The 20,430-nt window shown below is 36.9% G+C and overlaps 1 pseudogene; it reads right to left on the reverse strand.

Moving 5' to 3' along the window:
* Window positions 1-2,759: 2,759 nt before the first annotated feature.
* LOC114039221 overlaps window positions 2,760-20,430 on the reverse strand; it is a 23,573-nt pseudogene continuing 5,902 nt past the window's right edge.

A 20,430-nucleotide genomic window follows, 5' to 3' on the forward strand; every position in this document is an offset into this window, starting at 1 on the left:
ACACATATATATTTGCATATACATACACACACATATATACATATAACGAGTCTAGGGATAAGCATGAGTGGAAATAGCTTTTGTAACATGAAGGAAAAATATTCTCTTAGAACTTCTTAAACCTTAGGTTTGGAAAGACCTTTTCAGTTTTTATCTTTGGCAACACCTACCTCTTGCAGTGGATAATAGTGCTAGACCTGAGGTCAGAAAGTTCTTGTCTTTCAGTCATTTCAGTTGTGCCTAATTCTTCATGAACCCATTTGAGATTTTCTTGACAGAGAAGTTTGCTATTTCTTTCTCCAGCTCATTTTACAGATGAGGAAACTGAGGCAAACAGGGTTAAGCGACTTGCTCAGTGTCACATAGCTAGTAAGTGTTTGAAGCCACATTTGAACTCAGGAAGAGGAATCTTCCTGACTTCAGGCCTGGCACTCTATCCACTGCACCATCTAGCTTCCTGGGATCAGAAAGACCTGAGTTCAAATCTAGCATTAGCACTAACTAGATCTGTGATCTTGGGAAATCACTTAACCTCCATCTGCCTCAGTTTCCTCAGCTATGGAATGAGGATAAAAATAGTATTTACCTCCCAGGGTTATTGTAAGGATAAAATGAGGTAATCTGTAAAACACTTGCAAACCTAAAACTCTATATTATTATATTAATTATTAGTTATGACCTTAATAATTAATATTAATGACATTAATAATTAACATGCTTAATATGCGATAAGTATATATTAGTATGTTATGGCATTATAATATATTATAAGCACCTTGCAAACCTAAAGCCCTATATAACTACATTAGTTATTTATATTAATATTAATAACATTAATATGAGAAATATAGTCACATTACTATATTGTGCACTATATTATGTAATAGTATTGTGATTACAAATATAATTGTTCTATTGCTATCAATAATCACTGTTATGAATAGTGATTATTGAGGCTTATTAAAATAATATTGTAATTATTATTCCCCTGGTGAAGATGTGATGGGATCAGCACCTAACCTTTCAACCCAAGGAATAAAGAAGATACCATGCCTTTGTGAAGATCATTTGAAAATAACTAGTGATGTTTGGTCTAGAGAAGAGACGGTTTTTGAGTGCGCTTGATAGGTATTCAAGCATTTGAAGGGTCTCCAATGGAAAAGGGATTAGCCTTGTTCTGCTTGGCTCTAGACCACACAACTGAGCAATGGGTAGAATTTTCAGAGCAGCAGATTCAAGCTAGATGACAGAAAAACTTTCCTCAACAGTTAGAGTCATCCCAAAGTGGACTGGACTGACTGGAGAAATCATGGGCTCCCTATCACTGGAGGTCTTCATGTGAAGGCAAGATGACTGTTTTGGGGGGATGGTGAAAAAGGAGCTTCTATTCAGGTCTCGGTTGGACAGGATGGCCTCTGAGATTTCTTCTCATGCTGAAATCCTGAGATTCTTCTATATACTTCCATTTCTATACTCCCATGGCTTGAACTGTTTCTTGAAGCCTAGATTGGAAATACAAGATCATTGAGTTTTGCCATTGTAATAGAAACATGAACCATACACTTAATTTACATAGCTATTCCACAAATGGGCATTGTTTTTTTCTTTGAGTGATCTGTCAATAACTTAGTGGATAAATCCTGAGACTTTGCCTGAAGTGCATAATGGTTAAATGATTTATCCAGGGTTACACTCTCTTCCTGATTCAAAGTTTAACATTGTCCACTATGCATCACAGCCTTATAAGGCATTAATAGGAGTAGAAAGTATCACATAGGTGTTGAAGAGGTACAAATAAAGACATCTGGTATTTTAGACCACAAAGGGCCATAGGTTCATAGACTTGGAGCTGGAAAGGAACTGAGAAATCATTTAGTCCAACTACCTAATTTTACAGATGAGGAAACTGAGACAATATAAATAGCTTATCCAAGTTCACACAGGAAATAAGTATCTAAGACAAGATATACAAGGACAAGATGCTAAATTAGAGAAAATCATCAGAGAAAGATAACTTAGAGAGGTCTTCAGGACCAGCAGGAGGTCCAAGAGCAGAACAGTAGCCACAGGAGGGACAGGGGAGCCAAAGAAACAGCAGCTGGGATGGAGGGAAGTGAAGATACAAGAACATGATATTTGAGAAGTACACAAAAAGACTCTGTGAGTCCACCATACTTGGAGGAACAGCATCTGGAGAGAGTTTTAGCTGGATCCAGACTAGATCAGGATTCTTGGAGTTACTTTTTTCAGAATCATGTGGTTGTGGGCAGCTAAATGTTACAGCAGATGGAGCATAGGACTTGGAGTCAGAAAGAACCAAATTCAAATCCTACCTCAGACACTTACCAGTTATGTGATGCAGTTCAAGTCCTTTAACCTCTTTGTGCCTCAGTTTTTTTCATTTATAAAATGAAGGGCTATTGATGACCCCATTTTACAACCTCAAAAGGTTATTGTGAGAGTCAAATTAGTTAATATAAATAAAGTGCTTTCCAAACATTAAAGCATTATAAAATTATTAATAGTAGTAGTATTAATATCAGGCCCTCTCTAAATTTGCTTTTAGCCAGAAGTAGGTTATTTTTTTTCCATAGAAGGCTTGGAGAATGATCTTAGAGAAGGATATGAGTCCAGAAGGATGTCTGCCTTCCAGTTCATCTCAGCTTATGGCTGTTAAGTTCATAACCAAAGAGTTTGAAACAAAACAATCCCATAAATGGAAAAGGGTAGAATTTTTGCTGATATGTACAGGTACACATTCACCCTCTGAACCCAACCTAAAATATACAAAAAAGTATGTGCAAATGAATCTATCAAAAATCCATTTAAAAATCACAGGTTGATTTAGTGGCTACAGCAAACTTTAGTTGAGCTGGGAATCCCCCTTTTTTACTATGGAGGAATGTAGTTATGGGAGATAGAATAGGATGCCATGTAATGGATGGTATTTCCTGAACATTGGGAACACTGGGGAAGTGAATGAGATGAGAAAACCAGTTCCAGTGACAAAGATATCACTGGATCAAGGAAGCAAGAGAAAACAATCTATCCTCAGGATTCCTTCCTGCTTTTTAATTGGAGTAGCCCACAGATGAACAGAGGATCGAGGTACCTCACTCCCTCTGCCCCCTGCCTTGCCACCCCCCAGCCTTCTACTCCTGTGCCTACAAGATTTAATCTAGTGAAAAGAAGTGATAGTAAACTGAAGCTAGCAAAAAGGATGTGTAAGCCTTGGCTCAAGGGCCAATTGTATGAAACTCTTTATTAGTGGAGATTGATTACTTACCTGCATGAGGGGCAGATGGAGCTGGGGAAAGCTGGAGAGAAAAGAGATCTGGGCTCTTCTTGCTTCCAGTTTTGAGAGGGGAGACTGGTGACTCCAGTGTTTCTATAGGTCCATGAAGGGAGAAAGACTTTGGGAAGAAGAGACATGTAGAGAAGCTTGCATTCTATATCATGCCATTATCCCTACTTTGCTATATGAAAGACTTTGGGGAATTTCCCTTGGGTGAGATCTGGAACTCTCTCCCTTTGAGTCCATTGTGGAGCCTAAATAACAAATAAAATGTATGTAGAGCACTTTGAAAACCTCTTTTATCTTCGCTGTTGTTCAGGTCACATTGGTTAGAGAATTTTCACATGCTTTCAAAACTAGAGAAGTTCACCAAGTTTTCCGAGAGATTATGCAAAAGCTGTTCATCGATTCACCTTTTACAAGCCAGCAACAATGATGCACTGGAAAGATGCACTTCTTTTATCTTGCAGATGCTCTCCAGGGACTGACAATTCAAAAGAGAGAGTGGACCACCTAGTGAAGTTTTCATGGGATCCCAGAACCAACAGAGCATGTGGATCCTATATATGTCAACCCACAGTGGTGAAACTAGGACTCACACCTCCAGACTTTCTGTTGGGGCTGCTCCAGGAAAGTTATGGAAGAGGTTTGACACCTGGAGAGCCTAGTGAGCTGAACCTCTCTGCCTCAGCAGGAAGCCATGTGAATGGCATTCCCAAACCTGACATTTTCAGTCTATTTTAACAGATGTGCTGTGTTTTATTCCCCTTTTATCTGTTACTCTTCCCTCCCCCTAAAGTGGGCTGGAGCCACTTGTCAATCTGTTGACACTTTGTCAACCCCTGATTGATACTTTATACCCCATTTACACCTTATTATGAGTTACTCAAGGGCAAGGGGTTTTCCTGAGACAGCTATGAAGATAGAATATATGCCTTAAAACCTTCATCCCCACCCCCATTTACCATGAATTATCACTGATGTCACTAAAGAGACTTGTAGGACATTAACACATTAACAGTCATAAACTGACCATAAAATAACCAGTGAGTCATACTAGATAAAAATTTAGAAAAATTCGGTATATTGAGGTGGGGCAAATAAACCTAGACACCTTCCTTCCCTACTCTCTACTGCACTGAAAGGGTTGAAGTATGCTCATTCCTTTATGTTATTTATCATTTAACAAGGCATTTAGCCATAATTGTCAATGACAAACAACATTGCTCATCTCTGGCTTCTTCCCAAAAGATACTTCGATGATGATCTGTGAACTCATCAATATGGAGGTACTCTCTCCATTGGTACAAATGTCTTCTCATCCTGCATGAATTTTGTCTCTGTCCTTGCACGTATCCTTTACACCAGATCTACCTAATGTTCTGGAGCTTTACTTGGGGTCTTTTATAGTAGATACTCAACAAATGCTTATTGACTTGACTTTACTCTTTTATGGATGCCAGTGAAATACTTGGGCTACCAGTTCGTTATTCTTCACTTTGGCTGCAAGACCAATATACCTCCCTTTCTAGTCATAAATGCCTTTGGAGATATGTTTTAAATATTTTTTGTGTTCATGTTATTATTGGTAATATTTTACAACTGGTTTATATCCACCATGGTGTCTTCATTGTCCTCTAGGCTACCTGAAATTTTGTTCCTTCTGAGATTGTGTGCTTCATGAGTCATAACCATATAAGCTTCCTTAGTAAAATAGTAGTATTGCAAAGATAGACTTTTGTTGCTGGAGGTACATTGAGCAGATTACACAGTGTCCTAAACTTTCTAGAAATTTTTTTCTTCCTATTTAATTATGAATACAGATTCTCATCCAACTTCAATGCCTTGTCTAAAATATAACTCAATTGGTTTCTCATCCAATTGCATACCATAATGTGGAAAATGTGCATTCTATTTTTTTAACCAAATGGATTATTAGATTTATCTCTTTTTAGTGGCTTTGACACATAGTGTCATGAGGTTTAATGGAGTCTGTAACTGCATTTTTCAAGGGATCTTTCACATATGAATGTAAGACACCTTGTCGGAGGAGAGTCTTTTAAAAATAAATTTCTATTGATATCATTGTTTTAATTTCACCCACATTTTCCAATGTATGCCTCCCAGAGAGCCAACCTTTAAAACAAAGATGAAAAGGAATTTTAAAAAAGTTCAGTAAAACTAAACAATATATTGAAGAAGTCTGACATTATATGCAGTGACCCACACCTCTACATCCCTACCTACCTCTGCAAAGAAGTGGTGGAGTGGAGGTATCTTCTGATGTTTCTTATTTAGGTCCAGGCTTGGTCATTATTATTTTGCAGCATTCAGTTTCTTTGCTGTACTTCTCATTTATATTGTTCTAGTCAAAGTGTATATTGTTTTCTTGGATGTGCTTACTTAATTTTGTATCAGTTCATATAAATCTTCCCATGCATCTCAGTGTCAATCATATGCATTGTTTTTATGGCAGAGTAATAATATTGTATCATATTCTTGTAATACATCTTATTTATCCATTTTCCAATTAATGGGTATCTTGAGGAGGGTCTTTAAGGCTGCATTTTGTTACCAAATTAACTTTGTAATCAACAAAAAACCAATAGAACAGATTTTGTATTCTCTATAAATCCACCAGCAATATGATGACAAAAATGTGGTTTTCCATAAAAGTTATATATAAACCAGTAAGCCAATTAGCATTCATTAAGCACTTACTATGTGCTAGGCATTTTGATCAGCAATGGGGACACAAAGAAAGGCAAAAAATAATTCCCGTTGTCAAGGAGAATTTTTTTTTGCCTAGTAAAAAGTTTAATTCCTTCAATTTGTGAAAACATCAGCAATGACTTAGCAATGATTTTCATGGTCATCCCCAACATAGACAGTCCTCTTAGAGCCACCACTGTTACATCTTCCCCATTGTAGCCATCCAAGTTATGGACATCCCCATCATTGTCACTCAAATTCCAGTTTTCTTCATCGATAATGTTAATAATGACAGAAGACCATCACTACTTAACATTACTTCATCAGCAATCAACATTTTTAATGTCTCAAGGTCACCACACAGGTGTTTTGAGGAAAGAGGAAAAACCTTTCCATAGGTATATAAAGCATATTTTCAATACAAAAGGCACTTGAGGGTGTCCTCAGTGGGATTATTTTTGGTATCATCACATTCAGATTCATCATAACTATCACTATCATTCTTCATCTTGAGATTCTCTAGCAGATCTCTCTAAAGTTAAGAAAAACTTCATTGGATACTGCCTTCCAAAGGTACTTCCCTTCCTTCAGGCTTGGATATATTGCTGTACCAACTGTTACGTGAACACATTTTATAATTTTTTCATTGTGTGTTTGGAATATCTTTCACAAAGACGCCTATCTGAGTACAGAACCCAACAGCCTCAGTTTCAGGTGGTACTTTCCCCCAATCCAGTAAACTCCACTGAATAACAATAGTGTCCTGCTGCGTCTAAAGTCCAGCTCTGAAATTGTTTGCTATCCCATTCAAACTTGTGATCTGGATGCCAAAATAGCATCTTTCCTGAAAACAAGGGATTAAATTTGGAATTTGGTGTTCTGATAACAACTGTACGTAATGATCTAATGGGAAAGACAATTACAAATGATTATTAGAAACAAGATATGTAGAGCATAGATTGGAGATAATCAACAGATGGAAAGCACTAGCATTAAGGGGGATTGTGAAAGTTCTTGTAGAAGGTAAGATTTTAATTGAGACTTGAAGGAAGCCAGGAGGTGGTGATGAGGAGAGATAGAGTTTCAGGCTTGAGAGACAGGTTGGGAAAATGCCAGGAGTCTGTCTATTCTCTTATCATATTTTAATTAATATAAGATATGTACATATTGATCCTTCTTGTATAGGTTTTATAGATATAAGGCAGCAAACATTTTCATCAGTAGTTTCTGGTGTGTGCTCAGTTATATGTTTTTGTGTTATAATTCCATCAATTATCTTTTCATTCTTTAAAAATCTTCCTCCTTTTTAGGAGTCAGCCTGGTAGATAGCACAGACTATTTTTAGAGTCGGAAATCCTAGGTTCAGATCACAGCTCTGTCACTGACTACCTTGGTGACCTTGGGCAAGATACTTTACCTCTGGGGGGTCTGAGCCTGAAAAATGGAAGAGTTGGACTAGGGGGACCTCTGAGGCCCTTCTAGTTCTAAATCCATAATCATGAAAATTGATCCCTGAGTGACTTTCAAATTGTGTCACCTTCAGCATGTATTTCTTCTTTCTGTATCTCATCAGGTCCAGCTGCTCTTCCTGACTTCATTTTCTTGAGTCTCATTTCCACATATAGCACATCTATAGCAAATTGGCTACTGAGGTGTTGGAGTTCAAATCTTGTGTCTCCGCTGTCATTAACAATGGTAATTATTGATTACCAGTAGAAATGCTGACATAGCTATTCCATTTCACATTTATTTATTCATATCCTTCCAGCTTAATTTGCAAATGCTTTGGGGGTGATCTGGCTTAATTCAGTCTCATCCCAAGCATTCCTTAGCTTTATTTTTCTTTCTACTCCTTTTCATTATTTTGTGAGCTAATGCTACTCATAAGTTTCCGTGCTCTTCCTCACTAATGCTTTGGAAGTTGGTATTCTGACCTAGTGTTACCCTTGGCTGTCACTTTTCTCCTCTTTGGCAATGAGTTTGCTGACTGAGACAATTCCTGGGTTCCTTTGGTCTTTTCCATTATGATGATCATTTTAAATTGTTTTAATTTCACTAAGAAATATCTTTACTTTCGTCCTTTCTTTTCGTTTAGATTTAACTGTTTAAATATTTTGTGAGCTCTTGCAATTACAGGCTATGTCTTCTTTTCATCCTTATCTTTTTTTTCTGATTTCTAATTTAAATTTTGATTTGAACTCTGACTAGTCTATGGTTCAACTGTACACAAATAGTTAATTCTGAAATCATTCCCAACTGATAACAGATCATTTCCTGTCTGTTAAAGCATAATCAACTTCATTGTTGGTGATGTTGTTTGGTGCTCCCCATGTCTACCATTGTGATATAATGGCATCAGGCATCTGAGTAATTTATCAGCCTTTGGCTCCTTTTGTTTCTTAATTCTAAATAATTTTTTCCACTATATTTTTTCACTTTTCTCCTCTAGGTCTATTTTTCAATGAAGTCATTGAATATTAATAACTTGCTTTGGAGGATCTTATCAAGTTTAGAGAATTTCCTTACTTCACCATATGCAAGAAATACTGGGAAGCAAATCTTAATTATTATAATGATATTTGAGACCACCTGCTAGAGGAGGAAATGACATATTGTTCTATTTTGTTGCCTGAGACAAATCCCCATTAGCCCCACCCTAGTTCTAACTTTCCTCTAAAAGATGACACACTCAGTTGCCAGATTTGTATACGAAGTCTTCCTGTCTTGGTATCACCTGAGAGAGCTTACCCTCCCTTGGCACAGCCTTTAAGGATCTAGAGTCACCTCCATGTCACTGTGAGACAGATGAGTAAGATTACCCAAGATAAGGTGAATTAAAGGAGTTGATGCCTTGCTCAAGGGCTTGGGAAAGGCCAGGGAGGCAAATTAGGCCAGAATCTCTCAAGGTACAGAGGGCTGTTCTTACTTTTGCAATAACCCGTATTTTAAATATTTATGCAAACAACTTGGGAGAGATACACGGATGCTAATATATTCAAAATCAGGCCCAGTGTCAAAGCAGGAATTTTGCAAGACATACTTTGAAGTTTCCCTTTAGAAAGACTATGTAAGATCCATCTGCCACTAATGCTGGGTGGCAGTTGCCTTTCTTTGTATCCTGGGAGATGTCATGGAAACATGGGAGCCACCCCCAAATCCTCTTTCCCCTCTTTATCCTGCATATAGTAAAACTCCAGGATTCCAACTTAAAACCTTATTTCTCCACTCCAGGAGAGTTGGTTGGGGTCTCTATTGAATACATGAGATTCAAACTCTTTTATAGCAGAACCATAAAATACTGAGAAATTTCTCTTCTTGTAAAGTTTGAGACCAAAATCACATGAAGATGAACAAAGAACTACTCTTTCAAGTGTCCTTTAGGGAGAGAAAAGGTATTTGGCTCGCTGGAGCCCTGTTGAGAGAGATTTGTTTTGAATTCTGGTGCTTGCTCTGGAGGGAGATTTTTTTTTCTTTTTAAAGGTGTCAACAGAAGCTGTGAAAAGGTACAGATCAGAGAATATAACATTCCCCAAGGGACTTCTCAGCAGTTCGCACTTCATGTGCCAGACTCCCTTGTTTCAGGATAAGTATTTGACATGCTTTGTTACCTGATTGAACCTGCATTTGTTTAGTTCTGGCTTATTACTGTCTGAGGCACTGTGTTGTGAAATGAAAATTACTGCCATTTGCCTGCCAAATGCAATGATTCAGAGAATTATGAATTAGGATTCTTTAATTACAGAGATCTGCACCTGATAGGTTAATTTCAAAACAAAGTTAACCACATGCGCTCCATTTATCATCAAACTGATTCTATTGAATTACATTTTGCTTAATAAACTTTATTGCTTCCCTATTAATAAATAGCACTGGTAACAGGAAAACAATGAACAATCCACAATATCCTTTGTTAAAAGGTAGTCATTGATTCACCTGTGCCCTAAAATGAAGGAAAGAATTACATTTTCCCAAGGCATCCTTCAAATATCCATTACATTTTGAGGCCATTTCTTGGCCAATACCCTTGCATACTTTGTATTATTATTATTATTACGCTGCATGACTTTTATATTAAATTGTAGTTGACAATATTTTGCTCCAGGGGACTGGAAAGGTGCACTGAATTTGGAGTTGAAGCAAATGAGTCAAAATCCTTGCTCTGATACTGACTACTTGTATTATATGGGAGAAGTCAAAGTCTCTAAGTCTGTTTCCTGATCTCTAAAGCAAAGACATTGAATTGTATGGCTCTCTTAGAGTCCCCTCTACCCATAAATCTATGATTAGATGGACCACATAACAATGTCTGATCACTACCATAAGCAACAGCTTGGAGTTAAGGAAATGATTTGTGGGAAAATGTATATCATAGAAGGATGTATATTGCTTACTGGCTGATGCTATTTTGAGTACGTAGTTACCTTATTCTAATCCTCTTATTAAGCCTCTGTTTGCATTTTTTTTCTATCCCAATTTTCATCTAGATGGTGATTGACTTGGTAGAGACCATTTCTATCTCTACATCATGTTATGGCCACATTATGAGAGCTTAATCCACCTTAACAATCATGACAAGTCATCTTTATCATCCTCATCTAGTGCTTAACAGTCTGGGGCAGTGCCTGCCTGAGATAAACATGTTGAGGCATCTTCTCAGGACTTGAATTCTAAGCCATTGTTTAACTGATATTTCAATTAGAGGGCAACCCCAAATTATTAACAGCATTTGAACAAAATATGGCCTCACCTTTAAAAAATGCAAGCATAGGAAGAATATAGAAAAGAATAAGAAAAAAAGACTCAAGCATTTACATTTTTGAGTCTTTGCTTTCATAGGTAGCATCTCTTGTGAGGGATAGGAAAATAACAGAAGAACAGAGTAAGTCACATTTAATAACATGAGAAGAAAAGTGCAACCATCTTGGTGTTCCAATCAATTGGTCCAGTTTGGATGGTTTAGATAGCATCTATACGGAACCGTTGACTTGACAATTCTTTCTGTTCCTTTCTTTTTGAGGAGATACGTTTATGGTCTAGTTATAGCTTCACCTGTATAGGTGATTCAATTTGATCATTAAGATATCCCCAAAACCCAAAATGACTCATTTTCAATCCAGTGAAAAAAAGTTTTTTTTAAAGAAATAAATGAAGCTAACTTCCAATTTAATACCATAGATTTAAAGCTAGAGGAGACCCTAGAGGTCATTATGTCCAACTCCCTCATTTTACAATTGAAGAAACTGAAGCCCAGAGAGATCATGTGACTTATCCAAGGTTTCATAGATAGTAAATGGCAAAGCATCCAGATCTTTTAATTCCAAATTCAGATCTCTGTCCATTTTACTTAACCATTTTGCTCTTTAATCTGAATGTCAAATTCAATTCTTTTTTACGCATAACTTAGGTTATTGAGAGAACAGATGCAAAGTAAATTAATCTAATCTCTCTAATCCTTTATAGAATTACATCAAATTTAGCCTAACCACTCACCTAATTTCCCAAATAACTACTTTATTGAGTACATTTAAAGAGAAGGGAATATGGATATGTATTTAAGGAACTGGGGTGGAGGGGCCAGGGAGTACTCACTGTAAGTACATACTATTGTAAGTATTTATTGAAATAAACCATATCCAAATAAATATTTATTCAAATGAACCAATTTGTCTAATTACTGAAGTCATTAGCAAAACTTTTTGTTAGTTGATTATGGAAGTGGGCATATTGTCTTATATTTCCATAGGCTGTCCCTTTGTGATACAGTTAAAATATTTTTATGAGAAGGTCATGGACTGTGATTTGAACCTAAGTGACACTGTTGGGAACCACAAATCTGGAATACTTGGTGACCGAGCTCTCAGCGTTTGATGGGAAATGAATTAGTGGATCTTGTCCAGTTTCTATTGGCGAGGTGTCTCTACAACCAAAATCACCAACAAGCACATCCTTGGCAGTTTTGGTAGAAGTCTCAGAAGAAAGAACAAAGCTTGAAAATGTCCCTGACTCAAAACAAACTACCCTCATTCTGCTCAGAATCAGTTCCTTCAGGATGAGGTGGGAAAGTTGGCCATTGCTTCTGCATTGCCTACATTCATTTGTAGGTTTTTTTGAAAAAAGAGGATCATTGTTTTCTGGGGCTGCCCATCCAGCCCCTCAAACAAGCCCACTTTTATTGAAGAACATTGAGAGAAGAAAATATCTCCCCTTCCTCCTCCTCCACCCCAATCTAATTTGGAAATTAGTTTGGGTAGCAGACTAAACCAAACAGGTCAGCTTAAAGTAGTGGTTACCTTAAGGGCCCCAGGTCTCTCACAGTCCTGGACTGAGTCTTAGTCAAGTCAATAAGCATTTATTAAGCACCTACTATGTGTTAATCACTGTGCTAAACTCTGCTACTACAAAAAAAGGACAAAAGCAGTGCCTGATCAAGGAGTTCACAATCCAATGGGGGTGATAACATACAATTAACTATGTACAATGAAATATATACAGGATAAGTTGGAAGCATGACAACACAGATTGCTTTAGGCTGAATAAGTCTCAAAATTAATTTTAAATTAACTGAACTACAGGGAACAAAACAAACAAATAAATAATGTAAGTTACTCATAAGTTACAAACCCACAAGGGATCATGGAATTACCAAAATTTAGTGGCCAGCTAGTCAGACCATATATGAAAAATATCCCCATTATCAGACATGACAAGTGATCATTGAGTCATTGCTTGGGGACCTCCAAGGAGGAGAAGCCTACCACCTCTTGAGCCAACCTACAACTTTTGGACAGTTCCAATTGTTATAAAGTTGGAGTGTTTTTGAAGCCAGTTTTAGCAGGAAAAGAGAGAGAAATTTGAGACTCCTGAAGTTTCAAAGTTGGGGTGTGCAGCACATGATTCTCAAAATAGAATCTTAAGTTCTTAAACAGAGATTCAAAGAGGAGCAGAGATTCTCTGTACTCACTATTTATTATTAAAAGAAGAGGGAGAAAACCCCTCAGTTTCCCTGAGGGTATTTAAATAATAGATTATTTACATTGATAAAAGAATTCTATCTGATTCTGCCACTCAGTTTCTTCTTCTCTTTTTCAGATAGAAGCCTTGGCACAATATAGTGGGGCAGGGAAGAAATCCAGGACCCCAAATTTTTCACACAGTCCAAATATTGAAGATCATACAAGTGAACTGAATGAGCTTTTCATAGCTATGTTAACATCTCACTGGAATTCTGTCCTTTAACAATATGGCATGGAACTTCTTTACAACCTCATCAACAAAATCTTTTTGGTATCTGAGTAGCTTAAACCTCTATGAATGCTCTCTAAAAGAAACTCTTCTTAAATCAAATCATGCTCAATAGGGTATAGTGTTTAAAATTATTTTCTGATAATCAAAAGACATTATAAAAATTAATAGCCTATTCCATGGTAAGTACCATAGCACCAAGAATCTAGTATCACCTTGGCTAGTCTAAACAATACCTTGAGGCCCATATGGTAAGACAGCTCCAAGTATTAAATTCATCTAACTTCAAGGCCACAGAGGTCTCCAAAGAACAGAAATTAAATATTACCACCTCCAGTGAGAGCAATGTACTCTTAAAAGCTTGTAGTTAATGGCGAAATATTGTATGTATTCTAGTAAGTACTATATTGATTCTAATAGATGTTGAATATGCCACTCTCCTAAAATGAAATCTCTTTGAAAAGAAAGATATGTGTATGTCTGTAATGTATGCATAGGTCTATATAAAAATTTGTATACCTATGTATATATGTGTATACATACATATGCATTGAGTGAAAAAACTACACAAATTATTATATAAAATACATTTCCTATGCAAGTTTTTTTTTGCATTTCTTTCAATTTAATAAGGGTGTCTCACTCATTTTTATCATCATTCTTAGCCTTACTAACTTGTGCTGTCATTTTTTTCCCTTTCCAGTCTTTCCTTATACAATAAATACGCATACTCATGGGCCACATTCAGGCTTTACTCAAGTCAGAAGGGGAAAAAATATATAGCCTTCGTTAAGACCCATATATCTGGTTATGACTAGTTAGTGGTAATTGTCTCTTCATGCTACTGTTATTATTCCCATTTTATAGAAAGGTACTAAAGGATCAACATCTTAAGTATTTCTGATTCACATTTCCTTAGCATAGTTTTGGCTTGTCACTAACTGTGATCCCCAAAATGAACTCATGGAAATTGGTGACCATACTGTAAAATGTTTCCCATTTCCCTAACTTACTTTTTGTTTGTGTGTTTCTTTTTGTTTTTGGTCAGAGAAATATTCCTTGGCTATGTCTATACAATAAAAACTCCTGGCTTAAAAAAAAAAGTTTACCTAGTGTTCTCATTCATTTTGCAACTCAATCAAGCTAATTTCATGGACTATTGGAATGAATAAATGTATATTTATCATTCAATTCTGCTGGAAAGAAAAAAAGGTTTGATTAACACGTGATCAATTCAGATTTTATGTAGAGGAGATCTGGAAAGAAGAATGGCTTTGTATTAGTTACTTCTTACTTCAAAAAAAACCTTAGAAATATGTGATTTCATAATCCAATACTTTCATATGGTTTAAATTTGTGCCAAATGCAAGCCCTCTGAGAGGAATGTGACTCCTATACATTCTGCACCTTCATTTATTGATAAGAATCAATGAAGTGTCTTGTCTTTGGTAAAAATCCATTTCTTCCTTGGATTCAATATCATTTAATGTAAGAATAAATTTAGATTATGTTAAAAAAACAACACTACATCATACTGTAATTTACATAAGGGATAACATATATACATAGCCCAATATTATAAAGCTATAATTTCAGGCAGGGTCCTAGGGACATATTAAGCCTCAAGAGTGAAACTCAAGGAGTTGGTTTGTATCACCAAAACCCCTTGACACATATAAGCTTTTATTTATGCACAATGTGGGAAGATACCATGCTTTTATAATTATTGAACCCTATATTTTACCAAATGGTTATTTTTTTTCAAATGACAGGCCCAGATAGTTACAAAGCCAGAGGCATAAAAAAGGTAGAAAATTTCCCCTCCTATGCAATCATCACTTATATTTTCTCCCACATGGGGTTGCTCCTTAGGAACTTTGTCAGGTCTACTATTCTGAAAATAAGTTGGAGTCAAAGATTTCTAGCTGTTCAACAATATTGGATAGAATGTTTTTTAAAAAAAAGTCTTTGGACAAAGGATCCACCTGAATTTCTATTTAAATGTTTCTGTTATCTTATAGGAACATAGGATGTAGATAGGATCTCAACCTAGAAGAGACCTCAAAGGTCAACTTGTCCATCCTCCCTCCTTTGTTTTTAGATCAGGAAACTGACACTCAGAGTGATAAAAAGAATTGCATGGGGGACTATTTTTATACAGTGTCACACTTAGTCCATTTTCCTAAGGTCTTTGATTGAGTTCCCCATTTTGTGGTACCAGGCTCTTTTGCAGGGAGAGGTGAGAACTTAATGGAATGTAAGGTCCTATCAGTTGACACTTACCACTTCCCTTTCTTTTTATCCCATTTTTCTTATCTTCCTTTCTCCCATTTTTTTCCTTCTCACTCTTCTCCTCTCCCCTCCCATCACATTAAGGTATCTCTCCTTTTCTTGTCATTCAGGGTAAAAGAAGTTGCTGACCCCTGCTCTTTTGATCTCTCTGTGTGGAGGCACATAGAGAACTAGCTAGCCTTTTACATCTAAGGCATAAAGTGGGTAGAACCCTAGACAGGGAGTCTGGAAGAACTGAGTCTGAATTCTGCTTCAAACTCTGTGTGACTGTCACATAATCTGTCTTAGCATCAGTTTCCTCTTCTTTAAAATGGGGATGATATAGCACCATCCCTTAGGACTGATGTAAGTGAGATAATGCATATGAAGAGCTTTGCAACTCTTAGAGCACTGTACAAATTTTAGCTATTCATTTTTACACTCTTTCATTTCACTCTAAAAGTAATTCCTGAGCATTCTATAATGTACACAGTTCTGTGGAAGGAGGAGATACAAAGATGAATGGGGTGTGATACTTGCCCTTAAATAGCTTTCAGTCTACAAGAAAAGATAAAGAATACATTGCATTATTATTAACACATGTCAAGAGTAATACTCCATGAAAAGCACAAAGTGTTGCAGGTTTCAAGGGAGGGAAAAATTACTTCCAACTGGTATAATTAGGGAAGGCATAACATAGTAGGGGTTTGTATTTGAGCTAGGCCTTGTGCCAATCAATGCAGTTTTGAAAGACAAAGGTGAGTTAGAATATTCCAGGCGGAAGGATTGGCATGAACAAAAGAAAACTCTCTCTTGCATCCCTCCCCTTCTCTCCAAGCACAGCATTAACACCCTAGTTCAGGCCTTCATCATCTTTTCCGGGGACTATTTCAATAGCCTCCTAATCAGCCTCTCTGCCTCCTCTCTTCCCTCCTCTAAACCATCCTCCACATACCTGCCAAATTGATATTCCAAAAGTGTGAGCCTGACTATGTCACTCGCCTGCTCCAGAAACACCAGTGATTCCCTCTCACCTCTAGAATAAAATGTGCTAGCTCCAGACTATCTTTCTAGACTTATTCTATTACTCTTTTTTAAACTTATTTATTTATTTATTTTTAGTTCTCAACATTCACTTCCATAAGATTTTGAGTTCTAATTTTTCTCCTTCTCCTTTGCCTCCCCCATCTCCAAGATGGCATGCAATCTGATATAGGCTATACATATACATTCATATTAAACATATTTTCACATTAGTCATCTACATTACTCTTTTCATGAACTCTCTGTTCCAATAAACTGCCCTACTTTCATTTTCCCCATAACAATATTCCATCTTCATTCCTATGTACAAATGGTTCCTTATGCCTAGAATGGACTCCCTCCTCCCCATGTCATAAAATATGTAACCTTCCCTCAAAGCTTGGCTTACATACTACCAAGGCATTGGTAAACCCCTTCACCACTGTTGCCCCCCAAATTACTTTATATGCATTTTGTCTTTAATTTTTTGTAGCATTGATTCCAACAGAATATAAGCTCCTTAAGGGCAGAGGTTATTTTGTCTTTGTATTCCCAGTGTCCAGTATAGTCCCATACCTGACATATCTTGAGTGTTTAATACATATTTGTTCAATATGTATTAAGTAGGGGAGTGAAGGTGAAACAATTAAATGTCATTCCAACAAGTATTTATTAAGCACTGGGTTAAGTGCTGAGCACACAAAGACAGCCCCTGCCTTCAAGGAGTTTACATTCTAACAGGGGAAGATAACACATAAAAGAAAGGTTACTAGGTCATGGTAAAGAAAGTGCAGAGAGTGAGGAGTGGGGTAAGACATGCCTAACCTGGGGGATTTCCTTAAAATTGAGGTTCTGCCAGGAATCAGCCAGTCAGAGGAAAGGGCCTGCCAAGGTGGAGTAGAATTCCAAAGTAAGAAGTCCAAGAAGAGAATGAAATCCCAGGGGGAGGAGTCTTGTCTGGTAAAGTGATGCCTTTCTTTCTCTGGTAGTAAGGTAAGGTAGAGAAATACTGAAGAGTCGACAGTGGAACCAAATCGAATAGAAAAGTTTATGTCATGAATAATGATAGTTAACATCTATATAACACTTTAAGATATGCAAACTGTCATATATAATTAGATAGTCACATGCATATATGTGTATAATGCATGTATATATTTGTGTGTATATGTACATGTTTATGTACGTGATTTGATTCTCACGACAACCCTGAAAAGGTTTTACAGATGAGAAAACTGAGGCTGTAAGATGTGCCAGGTTCACAAAATTTTTAAGTGTCTACAGGATCTAAACTCAGGTCTTCTTGATTCTTAGGCCACCTTGCAGCTGCCAGTAGGAGAAGGCTAGTAAGTTGATGCCAAATTATGGCAATTCTCCACTATCTGTCTAAGGAATAGAGACTTTGCTTCAAAGGTAAAAAGGAGTCTTGGCAGGTTTTGTGGGGGGTTTGGGGTTTTTTTTTTGTTTTTTGTTTTTTTGCAGAGGAGTGATGTAATCAAAACAATCAAAACAGGAAGATTAATATGTTAGTTGCATTCATATTTAAAAGGGAGATGACTGGAATCAAGGGGGTCACTTAGAATGTTGCAAGAACCCAGACATTGAATAATTAAGGATTTAGCTATGGTGGTCATGGCGACAATAGGAAGGAAGGAATAAAATAAGGTGACATGGCAAAAGCAAGAATTAGTAGCACTTGGTATGTGATTGTATGTGAGTAGTAAGAAGAGGAAGGAGTCTCAGATGGCAATTCTAAGAGAAGACATTCAAATACTGCTGCCATTGATAGACATAAGGAAGTGAGGAAGGTTTGGGAGGGAAGATAAATTTGGTTTTAGACTTTTGAAGTTTGAGCAGCTTGTAGGATATCCAGGTATCACCAACCTTTTGGAAATCAAGACCTCCCTACATCTGGGACAGAGGCCAGGTCTAGAAACAAAGATTTGGGCATTACTCACATAGAGATTAGAATTCAAGCCATTAAAATAGATGAAATCACAAAATGAAGAACATATAGAGATAAAAGACCTAAAGACAGAAATTTGGGGCCCATCACAATTTAAAACTGTGGGAGGAGTAAGGAATGCCCAGAGAGGCATTATATTTCTGCTCCATACTTAAATTTACCATGCAACTAGCTACACATCATCTAGTGATAAATTTTGATATTCCTTTCGGGTAAGTACAGGGTGAGTTTTCCCCTTGAGTTTTACAATATTAGGCACAGAGTAAACTATATGAACATTTCCTTGATTTTTATGGGAATAATCTTGAAGACTAGTTTAGCTGAAAATATCCTTCTATAAAGGGAATATAGGAAACTGAAGTATAATGATCAGGTAGATTGCCACAGAAACTTAAATCCTGTGAGTAATATAATTCTGAGAAGTGTGATTGATTCTTCAAAGCCACCCGGGTATTATTTGGGCAATGAAGTAACATTTTTAAAGGATTAACACAACTTCCCCAGAATTCTTTGCTTACTAATGGGAAGCAGCTCACACACTAGGAAAATGTGGCTCAGAATTTCAAGTTTATAGCAGCTGTATCCAAAATGATTCATAGAGATTTTTTTAACTAGCCACTTATTATTATTGAATCTGCAGAAAGGGAAACCGCCATGATGCCTCAGTCAGAAAGTCAACAAGCATCTATTAAGCACCTGTATGAGCCTGGCACTATGCTGCAAAGAAAGGCAAAAAACAGTTCCTGTCCTCAAGGTGCTCAAAATCTAACAGGGGAGACAATATTCAGACAGCTATGTACCAATAAGATGAATACAGGATGATTGGAGTTATCTCAAAGAGAAGGTGTTAGTATTAAGGGGGACCGGGAAGGGATTCTTGCCAAAGGTGGAATTTCAGCCAAGACTTGAAGGAAACTGGGGAAGCTACATGGTAGAATCGAAGAGGAAAAGAATTGCAGGCAGGTCCTTGTATCTGGATTTGAACTTGCTGAATTTTAAATGAAATAAATAATTTGAATAAAGGTGAATTCCAAATAAATGTAACATATTAAAAAAAACTTCAGGAAACGACAGAAAAACACATCTTGTTTCATGAGTGCCTGGGTATTAATAAATTGGAGTAACACTCTGACCTCTAGCCTTCTGATAATTGAGTATTATTATCTTTTTTAAGTATCAGTTCAAGACTTTATAAGTAGCCCTCCTTACTGGATTTTATGATGTGAGCTGTAGACATTGATGTAGAAGGAAAATTCCCTCTTCCTTTTCTTTGTCTACTTTTGCTCTCTCATTCTTCTCTCTCCTCTTTTTCTTCTCTCTCCTGCTCTTTTTCTTCTTTCCTCTCTTTTCCTCACTCTTTCTTCTCTCTTTCTTCTTTCCTCTCTCCTTCCTTTTCTTTCTCTTTCCCCTTCTCATTTTCTTCTCCCTTCTCTTTCTCCTCTTCTCTCTTGATCTCCTTCTGTCTCTCTCCTGCTCTCTTTTTCTTTTCTCTCTTCTCTCTCTTTTTTCTTCCCTCTCTCCTCTTTTATTTCTCTCTTTTTTCTCCCCTTTTTTCTCTTTTTCTTCTTTCCTCTCTCTTCTTTCTTCTTTCTCTCCCCTTTTTCTTTTCTCTGTACTCTCTCTTTCTTCCCTTTCTCCTTTTTTTCTTCTCTCTCTATTTTCCTTCTCTCTCTCTTCTCTTTCTCTCTCCTCCCTCTCTTCTCTCTCCTGCTATTTTTCTTCTCTCTCCTCTCTTCTTTCTCTTTCTTCTCTTTCTTGCTCTCTTTTTCTTCTCTCTCCACTTTCTTCTCTTTTTCTTTCTTCTCTCTCCTGCTCTCTTTTCCTTCTCTATCTTCTCTCTCTCCATCTCCTCCTCCTCCTTCTTCTCCTCTCTCTTTCTCTCTCTCTCTCTCTCTCTCTCTCTCTCTCTCTCTCTCTCTCT

Source organism: Vombatus ursinus, unplaced genomic scaffold, assembly GCF_900497805.2.
Source record: "Vombatus ursinus unplaced genomic scaffold, bare-nosed wombat genome assembly UNPS02011700.1, whole genome shotgun sequence".
Lineage (NCBI taxonomy): Eukaryota > Metazoa > Chordata > Mammalia > Diprotodontia > Vombatidae > Vombatus > Vombatus ursinus.